Below are 10649 nucleotides of genomic sequence, written 5' to 3' on the forward strand. Positions count from 1 at the left end.
TTTTAGTTAACCTTTACTCTTCCGAAGAGTCTGACTGGTACATCGGTGGAGCTGATGTATTGGCTAATATTGGCCATTCGCTAAAAAAACTATGTCATCTCTTGTTTAGTTTTTACATTATAAAAATGTAAAAACTAAACAAAAGGCTAGAAAAACACCCTTTAAACATGTTATTAGTGTTGACGTTGCATACTATGTCCACTAAAGGGTACTGTCCAACTTCCCTGCTGACACCACCTGTTTAAAAGCAGTTGACATCTGTATTGTCAGGCTCAAGTCCTAGCTAGATTGACATGTTGCTGTTTATTCATGTTCCTTAGTATTTGATGGCTTACTGTATGTTTTCAGTCACCCGTTCGCTAGCAGCAACTTTTTAAGATGCAGTGTTTAAATGCATCTTAAACTCATGCAGTTTGTTACTCAATACATGATCAATGTTGTGAATCTAATCAAAACATCTTAAATACACTATTGCCAAAAGTATTGACTGACCCATCCCACTAAATTCAGATGTTCCAATCATATCCATCGCTGCAGGTATATAAAGTCAAGCGCAAAGGCATGCTGACTGCTTTCACGAACATTTGTGAAAGAAGGAGTTGCTCTAAGGTGCTCAGTGAATTCCAGCATGGTACCCTGATAGGATGCCACCTGTGCAACAAGTCCAGTCGTGAAATTTTCTCAGTTCTAAATATTCCACAGCCAACTATTATTGGTATTAAAACAAAGTGGAAAAGATTACAAATAACACCAACTCAGCCATGAAGTGGTAGACCATGTAAAATCACAGAGCGGGATCAGCAGGTGCTGAGGCTCATAGTGCACAGAGGTTGCCAACTTTCTGCAGAGTCAATTGCTGCAGACCTTCAAACTTCATGTGGTCTTCAGATTAGTTCAAGAAGAGTGCTAGAAAGCCTTAAGGAATGGGTTTCCATGGCCGAACAACAGCACCCAAGCCGTACATCATCAAGTGCAATGCAAAGCATTGGCTGCAGTGGTGTAAACCATGCTGCTGATGGAGTCTAGAGTAGTGGCGACATGTTCTCTGGAGTGACGAATCATGCTTCCCCATCTGGCAATCGGATGTATGCATCTGGGTTTGGCGAATTGCCAGGAGAACTGCATTGTGCCAAATGTAAAGTTTGGTGGAAGGGGAATTATCTGTGGGGTTTATCTTTCAGGAGTTGGGCTCAGCCCCTTAGTTCCAGTGGAAGGAAGCCTTACTGCTTCAGCATACCATGACATTTTGGACAATTTCATGTTCCCAACAATGTGGGAACAGTTTGGGGATGAAGCTTTCCTGTTCCAACATGACTGCGCACCAATGCAAGGCCCATAAACACATGGATATGGGAGTCCGGTGTGGAACAACTTGATTGGCCTTCACAGAGATCTGACCTCCGCCCGATAGAAGACCTTAGGGAGGAATTAGAGTGGAGAATGTGAGTCAGGCCTTCTCGTCTCAACAGCAGTGTCTGACTTCACAATGCACTTCTGGAAGAATGGTCAAAAATTTCTCCTGAACACACCCAAACCTTGTGGAAAGCCTTCCCAGAAAAGCTGAAGGTGGTATAGCTGCAAAGGGTGAGCTGACATCATAATAAACCCTGTAGATCAAGAAAGTTCATATGTGTGTGGAGCCAGACGTGTGGATATTTTTGGCAGTATAGTGCATCAATACAATGTAGCTTGCCATCACCAGTGTGTGAATGTGTGTGTGAATGGGTGGATGACTGGATATGTAAAGTGCTTTGGGGTCCTTAGGGACTAGTAAAGCGCTATATAAATATAGGCCATTTTACCATCAATACCATCAGTTTGCCTTTACTGGGAGTTTTGCATGAAATTGGTTTCTGTGATGATTTAATTTCAGCTAGATTATGCTTAGTGTGAATCTTTTATTTTCTCACTTGAAAATGTTTTTATTGCTTAATCTACACCAAAAAAGAAGAAAATCCATGCATCCATATTCATGTTTATCCACATATCTCAGCTTTTATTTCTCGCAGTTGTATCCTCAACTGTCTCACTTTCTCTCTCTCACACCATACAAACCATGCAGGGTCAAAGTGGTGCTGTGGGTGTAATTTAAGTGGCAGTGGGCTTATCACAGCCTAAGGTTCAGCTGTGATCACTGGCCCAGAGCAGCACCTGCTCCGCACACCACCTCCCACCTGCTGACAAGAGAAACTATGCTGGCTAATAACTATAGCAGCGGATCTCTGCCTCCTTTTCCATGACTACTTAACCTCTGACATGGCCTTTTAAGTGAAGGTCTGGTATGTGTCTGCCAGCTTCAGCTTGGTAGCCACGCCTTTATGCCATTACCTTAAATAACATGTAGTCCCTTGTCAGCAGCAAGGTAAGAAGCTGCTTTAAACTCATACTCTTGGAAATAATAGTTGAACAATTCCAGTAGCTTTGACCTTACAGTGGATACCATTTTAACATTTTGCTTTCCCCCCCCCCCCCCCCCCCCTTTGTTTATGTGTGCAATTGTGGAGTTAAAGTAACAAAGGCAACAGAACATTTAATAAAGCTAAAACAATGAGTACCTACTGTGGTATTTCATGTCATAATTTTAATGCTTTGAGCAAATATCTTATACCAGGTCCAGGAGTAAAGGAGCTTGTTTCATGCTTTTTGACCATGCCCTACATTTTTTGTAAATACAAGTAAGAAGGCAAAATTTCATAGGTGTTAGCTGTCACACATTGTTTAAACATTTTAGATAAAGCTGTCCATGTTTTACTTTTATTTTTTAGATACTTAATAAATTTGAGTGTGGTCAGAGACCTCACAGAGTAGTGTGCAAAAGTTGTGAGTCACTTCTAATTTTTTTGCTCATTCATATTTTGCTTCCAATGAGCCAGTTTTTGCCGTAAAGTGGACCTCTAAAGTGGTCTTGAGCAGTAGTTCTCCAGGCTTTCTGAAGGTCTTTCAAAGTGTTTTTTTTAAAGCTGCTTTCATTTAAGCGTTAAAAGGCACCTAACTCAATAGATAAACCACCGATACATCTACATATAACACATGTCACAAAAACACAAATTTTCTCCCCATTTATTAAGCTAAATGCCAAGGATAACACATAACATGTAGTGAAGAAATGGCAGGCCTAAATTTGAGCCATGTACTGTTCATCAAAACCTTATTACTGTCCCTGAAACTACAAGAAATCTTGTTTAAGACAGTTCATACTGTATTGAAGGATGAACTAATTATACCAAATATCACTTTCAAACTCATTAGAAACTGCTGTCACCTTATATACTGCAATTTCATTTATGTTTGCTCATGTTTCAGCAAGTTGCTTCACCAACTTCCCATTTTCTTAGAAAAATCTAGAGGTGAGAGGTGATTAAAGACTTTTGCACAGCACTGCATTTTATTTATAGTGTGTGGAGTTACATTTCAAGGTGGTCGCTAGTTTAAATCTGGGAACAAGTTCAAGTAACCTTGTGCTCACGCAAGGTCAAAATGTTTGGACGCAGTCTCTCAGTCTCTCAGACTGTGATCTGCTTCCTCTCTATCTGCACCTCAGCAGTATCGGCATCGGTGGAAGGGCAACAGCCCAACCCTACTCATCATGCCCAGTTGTCCAGCAGCTCATTCCCAAATAAGATTCTTTAAGACCAATCCCCACGTCAAGACTGTGTGAGACAGATCTTCTGCAAAGACATAAATACACAAACATGGGTAAATTATGAGTAAATTGTGTAGATTTGATCACACACTGACACACACAGTCTTATTGACAGACAATTCACAGAGAACTGTGGTATGCTAGGAAGGAAGAGAACTGCCCCCTGAGCAGAGTTCAGTGGCTTTAATCTATAGTGTATTTAGTGTGAACCTAAGGGTCACATGAGAGAAACTGCTAGCAAATGCTGAATTGTGTGTATCTATTTCTAACTATAACAAAATCAAAAGGCAAGAGGGTGAGCCAGAGATGTAAAAAAAAAAAAAAAAAAAAAAAGGTAATTTCACACATACTTTCAATTTGCTCACCAAAACATTAGGGAAGTTCACTGCTGAACTTCATGCCCACATCCCAGTATTCCTAAGTGATTCCTAATGAGTGATTCAACTTTTTATTTAGCAAACTAACCATTTTAAACCTTTGTAATAAATACTCCATTAAACTCTTCGTCTTGTCTGTTTTCTATTTTCTATTTCAGTTTTGCATACGCACACACACTTTCTCTCCATCTGCTTCCTTCTTAGGCTTGAGTTCTGTGGAAATGGTGGTGTCATCCTCCTCTCTCAGCCATCGGTTCAGATTTGCCTCTGAGCGCAGCGAGACTTCCTGATTTGTGTGACAAACACAAATGCCTTTAAATTCCCAGAGCTCCGGCTCCTTACCAGCCTCATACCTTGTAATGCATAATTCACATCCGCTCTTGCATCAGGAGAGGGACAGCCACACACGACTTCCCTGGCAGAAAATCCATACCCCTTTGACGTCTTTACTTCAAGTGGGCAATTAGTAGAACCACAGTCTGGATCTATTTTCTCTCATAACTGTAGTTACAGATGAGCATGTACCTTAACAATTCCATGAAATGGCAATGTTGTGTTTTTTTTTCTTTTTTTCATTCATTCTTTCTTTATTTTTGTGGGCAAAGAAGTAGCAATTATGAATTCATATCTTTGGTGAATGTGCTGACACAGTTAAGAACATGCCCCATCACTGTGGGATAGTGATGGGTTGCATGGCATATGAAATAAAATTACATTTATTGTGTCCATGTCAGTATTTGACTTGTGGTTGAGGGTTGAAAATTTTCACTTCTTGTCTGTAAGGAGAAGGATTTGCACCCTTTAACAAACTTGTGGCAGCTTGTGTTATGGGAGGTGCAAAAGTTTTAAAAGTTTAGATGAGAAGAACTAGACTGAGTGGCCAAACAGAGCATAAAATCTTGCAAATGGATATCATGAACATCCACAACAGAATTCTGGGGCCTAATTTCTAATCACACAAAACTGGTTGTGAGAAGTGGGTATGCTACTTTGAATGAAAAAATTGAGATCTATAAAAAAAAAAAGAGAATTTAGGCATCTGTTTGGAAACTGTTAATGGAAAGCATAAACATTTTGGAGATGCACGTGGTGGGGCAGTGAACTGATGCCTGTTCATCAATACAATCTTACAATTAGGGATTGTAAGATTGTGCCAGGGAGTAGGACTCAGGGAGGAACTTGCCTTTACTTGATATTAAACATGAATACGCAGAGTTATTTTAATCTCCATGCTACCAAGCCTAAATGATAACATTTTTTAAGTCATATTTTAGTTTATCATATGGTTTTTGTTTGTAACATAGCAGCAATAAACATGCCTGTGATGCTGGCATTCTGTGATGCTGTGAGCAGACTGCAGTGATTAAATTGCCTGACTGGCTTCTCCACTCACTTCTCCTGGCACATTATACCACCTATGAGGCAGGACCAAGGTGCAAAGGAGAGGACTTTACAGGGGACTTAATCTAATTTTAAAAAAAGAAAAACATTTTTATTCAATCTCAAACAATGGAACATGTTTTTGGCATCAAAGTCAAATTGAACTTGTCCCCCCACAAAGACATAAAAAGTTTTCAATTTCAGCATTTATGTTTTGTATTTGAAGAATATCCATCCATCCATTGTTTTCCACTCATCCTTGTCAGGGTTTATGGCAATTTACATTCTTTGGACTGTGGAAGGAAGCCGGAGTACCCGCAGAGAACCCACACAAACACGGGGAGAGGAATCAAACTCAGGACCTTCTTGCTGCCCCACTTGAAAAATACATTCTTTAAATCTTTGGAACAGTAGACACTAGTTTTCTTTATCATGGCCGTTAGACTGTCTTAACAGACTTAGTTGTACCTCAGTGGACTGTTACGTTGTGTGATTGAATATGCACATGGACAGTAGAGCCAGGTGTACTGTATGTTATGGTTTAAGTCATTATTCATTGGTGTTAATTTAGAAGACAAAGCATAACAGTAGTTTATCTATCCATCCATCCATCGTGTGTGTGTGTGTGTGTGTGTGTGTGTGTGTGTATATATATATATATATATATATATATATATATATATATATATATATATATATATATATATATATATATATATATATATATTAGGGCTGGGCCATATTATACCGTTCATGGTAATACCGGTATAATGTTAGGCAACGATAGGAAAATGAAATATCGCGATGGAATATGAGTAAAACGCGCATGCGCAGTGCCTTTGTTTTCATACGCACATGGCCGATTGTTGAGTGAAACAGATGAACCAGAATTGGTTTGTAAAAATGGTGCAACTTCCGTGATGTGGAACTGGTTTGGTGTTTGTCCATCAGATACAAGACAAAGCACATTTTTTTGCAGAACATGCAAGCGGCCGTCGTTATTGTCGTATTTGTCGGACTAAGATGCTCTTAAATCTGGGAGTAATCTGGGTCCGAAACTCTGTATGCTTCAGGTCAAACAACACTGCAGCATCACTTAGAGTTAAAAACTGTCTAAATTCTTTCATCTTTAATAAAACGATCAGCATTGCTGCTTTACCAGGTGTAACTATAAAGTTTAACTTCCAGGCATCCATGAAAACAAAAGTTATTACATTTAACGGAGTTAGAAGTTAGCAGGAAGCTAGCGGAAGTTAGCTCGCTAGTTTCGCTAGTTACCTAAGCATGATATAGCATATTCTGACGGAGAGATTTCTGAAAAAATTCAAACGTACAGCTCTGCTATCACTTCCAACATAAATGAAGACAGGAAACTAAACAGCAGTGACGTTTGTAGGGTTACTGAAGTTGGGCTAGCTGATATATAATGATGTGCTACGTGATCGCTAGCGACACAGCTATGTTAGCATAACATAAACAGTGAAGCTGGAGGACGAACACTAACACTTTTCCACTTATAAAAGTTAACGTGAAGGTTCCTCATGGTTAGAGACAAATGCAATCGCATGGCAGGATGCTGTAAACGGACCAAACTTCAGTCAGGAGAACAACTGAGATAATCCATCCACAATACGAGGTTAGTCATTAATATACTGCAACAACATGGGAATAGAGCAGCTGCAGAGAATTCAACATTAATGAATCAATGGTACAGAAGTGGAGGAAGCAAGAAGAATGAGTTTAATAAAGTTTGATTTATCTGACTGCTTTGTTTCGCTTAATGTGCCTTATAATCCCGTGCACCTTATGGTCCGAAAAATGCGTACTGCACACTGCAGTTTGATGTTGCAAAGCACCCCTCTTTTTAACTTCAGTGGATATTATACATGGTTATGCTCAGGATATGTCAGCCCATTTCTACTGAAAATGCCTTTTGGTTAAACTTTCAGCAAGGAATTTGCATTTGCACTGTTACATTTTTTTAAAGCTTTAATGTACATAAAAACCAGCTTCTTGTTTAAGTGAAAATAAATGGAAGGTTGTCTTTTTGCGCTAGTAATGTTGTGGAGTTGTATTTTGTCTCGCATCAATTATATCGTCAGTTATATCGTTATCGCAAATTTTCAAATATATATCGTGATAAATATTTTTGGCCATATCGCCCTGCTCTAATATATATATATATTAGGGGTGCAACGATACACAAAATTCACGGTTCGGTTCGGTTCGATACTTTGGTGTCACGGTTCGATATTTTTTCGATACAAAAAAATGTTCATGCCTTTTTAATTTGTCATTTATTAAAATTATAAATATATATTTTAACTCAAAAGTACAGTTTTTAAATTTAACCCTAACCCTTGTGCGTGTTTTTTATTTTGACAGTGAATGCACACCTGCGGACCACTTATGTGCAGCCCTGGTTATTTAGCTCATCATATTGCAGCCACAGAAATTATTTTGTCCATAAAACCATAAAGCTGCACTTTCTTTTTGCCTTATAGTCTGATTTGTCATAACTTCTCCGTTTTGTGGTAAGCTTTTCTTTGGCTGTCACTTCTTCACCCTGACCTGTCTTATTTGGCTCAGCAGAACTGAAATGCTTTTACACATGCACTCACATAAGCTCAGCGATTCTCTGCGCGATCAACCTCTCACATGTTTAAGCTTGCTGCGGGAGATTTCACTTGTCATGTTTGCATAGTAAGCTAACGATTTTTAAGACGATGTCAGAGGAATTGGTGCACAAATTATCATCACTCACAGATCAGTGCTGTCGCTCTCTATACACAGTTCGCACGATTGCAAAGTGAAAGCAAAAAAACAAGCGCAAATTCAAACGCGACTTCAATATGTCACATATTGACAGTGGCTCACCGATGCCAATGACATAATTACCCAGCTACATTTATGAAAGAATGCAAAAGCATTGATATATATTTTTCCTACAATAGCCCGACGGGCAGGGCAGAGATAGATTTTGGTAGCCGGACTGAAAAAATCGCTAGCTCCGGGACGTCGGGCTAGCGATATTGCGAGCCCTGTATCTGATTGAGGAATCACTCATCTTTGGAAAAGAGAGTTTATTACAGAGAAATGGCTCTTTCCAAAATAAAAGCTATACTATCCGCTTCTTCTGGGCTATATTCTCAGCAGCATAAGGAGAATCATGTGCTAACAGCTGTCTAAATGACTCAGCTAAAGTTAGTAGCATGCTTGCTTTTTTTTGTCTGCTTCCACTTGTCTTTGCACTAGGATGATGTCGGCGTAAATGTGCAGTCATATTCGTTGTGTTCCCACTAGTGCTTTCAGGTTAATCTCGTTGAAATGACCTTAACGCCACAACACGGCAAATCTCCGTTAACGAGCTACCGCCGATCGCTCTGTGCATGGGGCTAGACGGCCAACACGTTAACGAGCTAACTGCGCTAACATACTAGTTCACACCAATGTAATTGAGCATTGCATGGCACATCCAACATACTGTTTTACTTTAGTCCATGACTTCAGGGTCATACGTCACATGAAAACCAAAATAATTCCAAACGCCAGATCTGAATGAGAGTGGGGGAGGTCCATGTTAAAAGGAGAGCTTAACTTCTGTCTAGCTTGCCCTGCGCTCTTCCTTCTGACTATGCTGTCTGTGTTGAGCGCTCAGTGGATCTGCGCTGGACAGTGCAGCCTAGGCGGAGTAGTCGAACACAGATTCACTGAGCGCTCAACACAGACAGCATCGTCAGAAGGAAAATTGATAAAATAAATTACAAATGTTGTATTGTTCGATACATATGCGTACCGAACCGAAAGCACTGTATCGAACGGTTCAATATCGATACGAATATTGCACCCCTAATATATATACAGATAGACAGATCTGTTTTACTGATGTTTGAGAAGTGGTAGATATCAGGTCAAGGCAATGACAACTATGAATGCCAAGCTTCCCTGCTGAATGCTTGACATACAGTCACTATTTCTCATAAATGTCCGCTGGGTTTACAATTACTTTTACTGCTGCTACTTCTCCTATTACCCTAATAACCATGAAGGACTGAAAAAATGACACTGACTCTTATTTTTGTAACTTTTATGTAAGTGTACCTGAATAGTCACTTTGCTGTTCTTATTAACTGAACATGTTTTCAGCCATTTATATCCAGTTTCTTCAAGCTGGAAACATTTTTAACAGCGCCCTGTATCGTGCCAATATATGAGCAAGCTAAGCACCCCATGCTGCGGCCTCGGCCTTCGCTGTAGAACCTGTCTTCCTGCCGGCTCACTTCCATGTTCTGACACCCTGCTGCAGCTGAGCAAGGGCCCGTCTGCTTCTTAATGGTGAAAAACGAGAGCTGTCATGTCGTAATCGTGTAATAACCGTGCACGGTGTCACTTTCAGCAATTAATGGAGACGCTGTGACTGGGCTGCGTAAATCCTGGCTAAGTCGTCTGTGGTTGGGTACAGCAGTGGAGGAGAATCAGAGAGGCATGCATTAGTGTGTGTAAGTGTGTTTGTCCCAGCATGTGTCTGTGTAGTTTCAAATGTTTTGGTTTGTGACTGTCAGAAATGGAAGGATTGAAAGGTGATTTTGTAGACCTATGGGTGGTTTCACATTCATGTGGCTGTATGCAAATGTCGCATGAAGAAAGAGAAACAATTTTCAGCTGCAGTGTTTATGCGTCAGACTGTTTTTTGCTGACCTCACTGTGCTGGATGCCTTCACTATGTACTGTGTTATCAGTCAACAAAACGATACAATGTTATCTTTACTGGGAATTATGTTAGATATGTTTGCAATTTTATTACTGTCACTGGCATGCAGGATTTTCTTTTTTTTTATATAGAATTGGGATGTGAACTTGCTCTGCTACTTCTGTAGAAGTTCAGTCTATCTAAATAATGTCATTGCATTAGATTTACATTCTGTGTGTCCTAAAATGTGTTGACTGTTTTATAATGTAAGTTGTTTTTCAAAGTTGTGTCAAAGTCTATCACCAGCCATAGTGATTTAGGATATAAGGCATCCATAAAAAAGGGCTCTAGGTGTGTCTGAGGAAGGGTGTGAAAAGAGGTCAGGGGCGGTCTGAGTTTGTCCAGAAGGCTAGTCTTTATAGAGGCCAGACAGATGAGGTGAGCAGGGCAAGCTGTCACTGAGACCAGAGTTATGACTACAGCAGTCTGCTCCTGCCAAACCCTCTGATTGTTTTAAATTTGTTTGGGTGTGGGCAGTCTCTAACTTTATGAGGTGTTG

The sequence above is a fragment of the Astatotilapia calliptera genome, chromosome 1 (assembly GCF_964374335.1).
Source record: "Astatotilapia calliptera chromosome 1, fAstCal68.1, whole genome shotgun sequence".
NCBI lineage: Eukaryota > Metazoa > Chordata > Actinopteri > Cichliformes > Cichlidae > Astatotilapia > Astatotilapia calliptera.